The sequence below is a fragment of the Pelobates fuscus genome, chromosome 3 (genome assembly GCF_036172605.1).
Source record: "Pelobates fuscus isolate aPelFus1 chromosome 3, aPelFus1.pri, whole genome shotgun sequence".
Lineage (NCBI taxonomy): Eukaryota > Metazoa > Chordata > Amphibia > Anura > Pelobatidae > Pelobates > Pelobates fuscus.
The window spans coordinates 235000803-235008920 of NC_086319.1; positions in this window are offsets into that span (position 1 = coordinate 235000803).

The following is an 8118-nucleotide window of genomic DNA, read 5'->3' on the forward strand; positions in this document are numbered from 1 at the left end:
CTAAAGTGAGAGTTTTCCTCCTAACTGAAACAAGGTGCTAATTTACTGTATAAGCGCTACATTCTTTTCTTTTTTGTCTGTATATTATGTGTGACAAGACCAATCTCGCCACATTGCATTGGAGGAGCCTGGTTGCCCGCCTGTTGCCTCTGGACTATGGCCCTGGGAGATTGGGCCCTTAAAAAACAGTATTCAGCCATAACAGAGTGTATGTCACTCATTCTGGCCCTTTAAATACTGTGGGGAAGGATTGGTACTTTTTATATGGCACTTCGGATGCAAAGTCGTCGAAGTGGCCGCCATTCAACAAAGGAACACGTGGCGGTGGCCATTTTAATTTAGTCGAATGCGGTCAGCGGTGTATGCTAAAGAATCTATGGAACTAAAATTGGCTACGCAAATACACGAACACCGCTGACCCTTACCGTCGCCTCCACTTCGACACTTCGGTAAAAGTCGAAGTACGTTCGACAATTCGAACATCCTGTTGCAATGTCCTATTTGCACGAACGGACCCGTTCGTGCATTCGAAGGGGACTTAGCCGGTTTTCTGCAGGAAATTGACCGACCGCACAGCCCAAATCGATGGAACTGTTTTGGGCAGGAAAATGTGCTTGCGGTCGATCATAAAGGACTTCCGTCTATTTTTTTTTATCCACTGGAGGGATTGGTATGAGAGTGTTTATGTTTAAAGTATGCGGAGTTCAAATATGTAATTTTTATGGAGATTGGATGTATGGTTTTAAAGTTACAGGGTATGTGTAAAAACTGTATTTTTACTGTCTGTGATAATTATGTTAAACCATTGTGTAACATAATTATATCACAGGCAGAGGGGAGGATTTTGTGTGTAATTGCTGGGAGTGTTTTCTGTAATGTACGTGTATGATTGGTTGTTTTGTAACACCCTGTGGGTGGTCCTATCAAGGGGAAACCGTCATAAAAGAAGGTGCTTTTGGTGCCAATAAACAGACCACTGCTTGACCCTCAACACGGAGCTCTGTCTCTTCTTTGGGGGATTTACTGTATGCTGTTAGAGACTGATTGCCAGGAGTGTAAGCTGATTGTATACTTTTCCTGTTCGTCTGCTAGCAGCTATTCGTGAGGTTCCAGTTCGGGAGTTGGAGTGCTATTTTGTATCCAGTTCGGGAGTTTGGTGTTCTGCAGTAGCTGTGCCTGTATCTCTGGAAGGGGAAGATCTTCTAAACGGCGGTTTAACCCTTTTATGCCTGGGGGTGGCGTTACATTATGTTAGTGAAATAGTAAGGAATCGCACAAATGTATAGCAGCTCATTATATTAGAGTATCTCACATATGTATCTCACATATGTTGGTACAAAAACAATCTTTTTGGAAATAAGCTTATCCACGTTCCTGTTTGATTTACCCTGCTTGGGAACATTTACACCTGCAGGCTAAACCTCCCGTGACACTGACCTACATGTGCTCTTGTTGCTATGTGTGCAGTTCATAAGGGCCGGTCTCTCTTGCTTTACCACTGGTAAATTATTCTGCATTGACTGACAAGAGGTTAAAATAGATTTTTCACCCACCTAAGGACCAAACTTCTGGAATAAAAGGGAATCATGACATGTCACACATCATGTGTCCTGAAGGGGTTAAAAAGGTTTGTCTGCCAATCTACAGATTTGTTGGTAAATATGCTAGCACACTGTATAGATTAAATTATATTTTCTTTGAGACGAGCATTAATTTTAGGCAAAAGATCCTGTGCTGATCCTTCAGTACTCCTCAAACAAGCATGCACAGAATGTTTAACTCCACTGACCCCTTCTTCAACCAACTAACAAACAAAGCCTACCAAGTTCCTTGTGCTATTACAAACAGCACAGCAATGGGCATGAGGCGCAACTGGTCTGTGCAGTGAATAACCTCCACACCATCAAAAGACTGCAATGCTGAATGGGAAGCCTGCCCAGGGGCTCTGGGACACAGCTGCCATATTTGTGCTGGTACTACTCCATTGGGTCCAGGCTTTGCAAAAGCATGGCGTGCGAATAGCTGGTGGAGCAAAAAACCAATTATCCCCATGTTCATTTGGTTTGGTCACTGGAGCATGCAACATTAAAGCTGGAGTCAAAAAGAATGTCCCCGTTGAATTGTTACTGGGTCAATTAACGTCTGCATTCACAACCACCACTGAGGATGCCTACATGGTTACCACCAGACTTCATGTTTGGACTGCTACCAACTTACACTGAGATGACCCAGGTTTGACTGCCACTGATCTGGGATACCCGTACTGAATTCAGGAGGAAGTTTGGGAAGATCTGACCTTAACCACCAATCATACTAAAGCACACACCGAACATGGGAGGAATGGACAAGGAAAGATTTAACCCCTTAAGGACCAAACTTCTGGAATAAAAGGTAATCGTGACATGTCACACATGTCATGTGTCCTTAAGGGGTTACATGGGTACAAGGTTTGCTGTATCGGGTGACAAAAGGGATGGGGAGAGCCCCTCAGATCCCAAAGACAGTGGAAATATCAGTTTGTACTGCTGAGGATAAGCTATGACGTCCCTGTGGCAGGACATCTTGGCATCTGCCCCACCTTACACAGACTTGCACAGAATTTCTGACCAGGAATCACAGGGGCTGTTTGGCAGCACTGCCAGACTTGTGACATTATTTGCCAGCGAGTAGGAAAAAGGGGAGATCATTCTAAGGTTAGCCTATAGTGGGGCAACCCTTAAGTAGAATAGTAAAAGACCTGATCGACCCTTGGCCAACCATAAATTAGGGAAAGGACTGGGTCCCAGGAACAGGTTCACCAGCTGTGACAGGCCAAAAGGGAGATGTTCTCCATTGATTCTGGGTATAGAACCTTAGCTGCACCGGGTGTACACACCTGGACAGGTGGCCTTACGACAGCCTGCTCACCGAATCCCAGAAGCAGTTAGTGAAGGAATAAGGAAATAATGGAGAGATGCTGAAACTAGGTGTCAAAGAGACTTCCACTAGTCTTTGGGGGTTCCTCTGTGGTATTGGTCTCAAAGTGGGATAGGTGTACCCAATTTCTGGGTAGACTATGTGACAAACTGAACCTAGTCACGGGTTCTTGGAGGGGCCAGCCTCTTGACTCAGGACTATGGGCCCTGCAATATGCCTTGCCCAATGCACTTGAAAAGGCTCTGTTCATGTGAGTTATGTACTTTTGTACTCCAGACAGAGAAACCGACCGTTAGCCCTGATTCCCTGGAACTGTTTTGGGCATAAGACCATGTGCACGGTCGGTCAAAAATAAGACTTCCAGGAAATTCCTGAACTGATCTGGGTGATTTTTGGATATGTTGGTCAGGTCTATCAGAGGATGTAACATTTGTGGGGTTTTATGTATTTTTAGGGTACTTTTGGGGTGTTTTTAAAAAGTGTGTCTTCTGTGCTTGGAGATAATTGTATTAGAATTAGTACAGTTATTGAACTAATTATCTCCAAGGCAGAGGGAGGGATTTTGTGCTGTGTGTGGGAGTGTCGTGCCTTGTAACCCTATTGTTATTGGCCTGTGAAGTTGCAAATCAGTCTACCATCAAGTCCATGTAGTCGTACCCCTTGCATGGGAATTGTCATATAAGGCCAAGTGTGGCTCCCATTAAACTGAGATTCGTTTACCCCTTCGTGAAGTCTGGGCTCATGTTTGGGGGATTGTTGAGCTATATTCACTCTGGGGATTGCTATAATCACACTACTCCCCTGAGTATAATCACTAGCTCTTATAAGAGCTGTTCCAGCTATGCTCTCTGGACTAGGAGAGTTCTACCAACTAGAAGCTGGGTCCTGGTCTTGGGTCCAGGGTGGGTGGAGGACAGCGAGACCCCAACCAGGCTGCGGTGGTTTGTGAGGTTTACAGTGGTTATGGTGCTCACAGGTACTAGTTTGGGGTACTAGGCGGTCCATCACAGACTACTTAACTACAAGATGGTGACAGACAAGTACTCCATGCCCCAGGTGGATAAGCTGCTTGACCGAATTGCTAGGGGGAATTACCTAACCACTATAGAGCTTGGTTATAAAGGTTATTGGCAAATCTCCCTTGGATTCTAGAGGGATTCTGTTAGTGACTATGTTCGGTCTGTGCCAATTTTGAGTCTTGACGTTCGGAATGGAAAATGCTCCTGCTACATTGCACTGGATGGTCGAACAGCTCCTACACAGTCTGTGAGACTGTGTCTGTGTATGCTTGGACAAAATAACTGTCTAGATCTCTACCTGGGAGGAATATTTGCAGAACTTGTGGACAGCACTCGACCGAATAGTATTTACAGATGAAAATTAAGGAAAGGGACCTCAGTTAGGAAAGAGCACAATTTAGTAATTTATTACATGAGAGTTTACAGAGGAAGAGGTTCTATTTCAACTGTCAAAAGTAAAGACAAATAAGTTAATGGGACCTGATTGGAATACACCCAAAGTTATTAAAATAGCTTAGTGGTGTACTAGCAAAACCATTAACAGATTTATTTAACCAATCATTAACAGGAGTAGTCCCAGAAGATTGGAAGTTAGCGAATGTCGTGCCCATTCACAAGAAAGGTAGTAGGGAGGAGTCTGGTAACTATAGGCCAGTAAGACCTACTTCAGTAGTGGGGAAAGTAATGGAAACCATGTTAAAGGATAGGATTGTTGAACATCTAAAAACACATGGATTTCAAGATCAGAGACAACATGGGTTTACTTCAGGGAGAACATGCCAAACTAATCTTATTGATTTTTTTTGATTGGGTAACTAAAATAATAGATCAGGGTGGTGCAGTAGACATTGCTTACCTAGATTTCAGTAAGGCTTTTGACACTGTTGCACATAGAAGGCTTATCAATAAATTGCAATCTTTAAGTTTGGATTCCAATATTGTTGAATGGGTAAGGCAGTGGCTGAGTGACAGGCAACAGAGGGTTGTAGTCAATGGAGTATGTTCAAAGCTTGGGCTTGTCACTAGTGGGGTACCTCAGGCATCTGTACTTGGACCCATTCTCTTTAATATTTTTATTAGTGATATTGCAGAAGGTCTTGATAGTAAGGTATGTCTTTTTTCTGATGATACTAAGATATGTAACAGGGTTGATGTTCCAGGAGGGATAAGCCAAATGGCAAATGATTTGGGTAAACTAGAAAAAAAATGGTCAGAGTTGTGGCAACTGACATTTAATGTGGATAAGTGCAAGATAATGCATCTTGGACATAAAAACCCAAGGGCACCCCCGGATGAGAGGAGGTGGGTGGATCTGGAATCCTCCATGATGGGCCCAGACATGCCCCAGTTCCTTATGTGGACTCCTAAGGAACAAAGACCTATTGATCAGGTGGTATGCCCAGCGATACGCAACTCCCTTAAGGGGACGACGCCGTCATTAAATACGGTCTGACAGCCCTGTCGCCCATGACCCCATTCTTACGAAACAAGTCATTTACGCCGGGCATGCACCCCGAGACTTCAAAGGTATCGAAAGCACGGGGATGCAAAGACTGTGCGAAATGTTTGAAAACGGCTCCTTTGTCACGTTCGATGCGCTAAAAAGCAGAGCTCCACTACGTCCCTTTAATTATTTTCAGTATCTCCAGCTTAGGGATTTTGCCAGAGACCCCCGAATCAAAGCGGCCGCGCTGACTCAATTGACGTTTTTCGAAAAGATGTGTAAGAGGGAACAATTCCCAACAGGCCTCATTTCCTGTTTGTACTCTCATTTGAGAGCACACACACTAGAATGGGGAGATCTCACATATACATATCAGTGGGAAGCTGACCTCAGTGAGGTTTTGGAGGGTATAGACTGGCAAGATATATGGGAGGCTGCTGCAAAATCTTCAGTGTACGTCTCCTTGCAGGAACAATCCTATAAGACATTATTTAGGTGGTACACCACCCCAGTGAAGCTGTGCCGAATGGGTATAAACCCGATGGACTTGTGCTGGAGAGGCTGTGGTCTTAAGGGAACATATATACACATGTGGTGGGAATGTCAGGAGGCACAAACCTATTGGAAACGGATTGCTGCTTTGCAGCAAGAAGTTTTTGACAGAGAGGTAAAATTAGACCCATGGGTGTATCTGTTGGCCAGATCCATGGATGGATGGATGGACAAAAACGGAACAAACCCTCGTCCAAAAAATAAACCTGGCGGCTAGAAGAGCCCTGGCGCAGGTGTGGCTGCAGAACGATGGTAAAACAGAAAATAAAAGATACTTTCCTGATGGATAAGCTAACGGCACAGGTCAGGGGGACACTGAAAAAATTCGATAAAATTTGGAGCCCCTGGACAAATAGCACTGCGAACGACTGAGATAGGTAGGGTGAGTTAGGGCTCCCAAACGCACCTCTGGGGTCATTTAAGAAAGGCGGTGCACTATATTAACTCGAACTGGCCACGGGGAGAGTTGATACAGACTCCTGTGAGGGAAAGCAACGACAGAATAGCAAACTATTCAAGTCACCCTTTCATCGGGCAATATTCCTCGGACTCACCCACCCCCTCCCCTACCCCCTTCTTTCCCTTCTCTAAGACCTCGGACCTTCGGGGCACCTCCTCTATTCTTTCTTTCTCTTTCAATTCTTAAATCCTTATTTTTGGGCCCGATCAGGAAATACAAATGGGATACGATAGAATAGTGGGAAAGTGATATGCTCTTGTACTACGCACAGCCGTATTATCCCTATTATTCTTTTTGTAACATAAGCGCGGTCATCACTTATCATATGATATCTGTTTACTGTTTTATATACCATTAAAACCCAGGCGGGATATCCAAGCTTACATGGAGCTGCGGCATACTTCGAGAATCGGAGACATACTGGCACTTAGCGGTCTCTGGTTACGGGATTTGGGTGAACCGGACTGTTAACTCAATTTGCTCATGTAACGTGTTATTATCACAGTACACATGCTTGTTTATTCAAAATACTAAGCTGTTGTATGTGAACTGCTTGTGATGTCTTGTACTGGAATAAATAAAGAATTAAAAAAAAAAAATCCCCAAGGGCAGAGTACAGAATATTTGATAGAGTCCTAACCTCAACATCTGAGGAAAGGGATTTACGGGTGATTATTTCTGATGACTTAAAGGTAGGCAGACAATGTAATAGAGCAGCAGGAAATGCTAGCAGAATGCTTGGTTGTTTTGGGAGAGGTATTAGCAGAAGAAAAAGGGAAGTGCTCATGCCATTGTACAGAACACTGGTGAGACCTCACTTGGAGTATTGTACGCAGTACTGGAGGCCGTATCTTCAGAAGGATAATGATACTTCAGAGATAGTTCAGAGAAGGGCTACTAAACTGGTTTATGGATTGCAGGATAAAACTTACCAGGAAAGGTTAAAGGATCTTAACATGTATAGCTTGGAGGAAAGAGGAGACGGGGGGATATAATAGAAACATTTAAATACATAAATGGAATCAACACAGTAAAGGAGGAGACTATATTTAAAGGAAGAAAAACTACCACAACAAGAGGACATAGTCTTAAATTAGAGGGGCAAAGGTTTAAAAATAATATCAGGAAGTATTACTTTATTGAGAGGGTAGTGGATGCAAGGAATAGTCTTCCAGCTTAAGTGGTAGAGGTTAACACAGTAAAGGATGGGCATAAGGCTATCCTAACTATAAGGTAAGGCTAGGGACTAATGAAAGTATTTAGAAAATTGGGCAGACTAGATGGGCCGAATGGTTCTTATCTGCCGTCACATTCTATGTTTCTATGAATTAGGGCTGCTAGTTTGACTTTAAAGCATAACAAATGTCATGCCGGGAATGGCCAAGGTGCAATACCTGGGTCACTGTGTGTGTGGTTGGAAACTGGAAACTGTGTCTGGAGCCAGTTTAGGCACCCAGACCACTTAATTTCGTTACAATGATACCTGGCGGGTGAATACACATTCTAAACCATATAAATGCTGTGGTTGAGTTCCAATAAAATGTACTTGGTTTATCCATCAAGGTTTAACTTATGTTTGGGGCTAATGCTATATCTACTATTATCACTCTGAATGTTGGAGCTGTACATGGGAGGGATGCAAGCATACTCTAGCTGAGCCATTAGACTATAATTTGTGCTGAGGGGCAAAATACCTCTGTGCTTGAGCATGGGAGTTGGCCTCATAG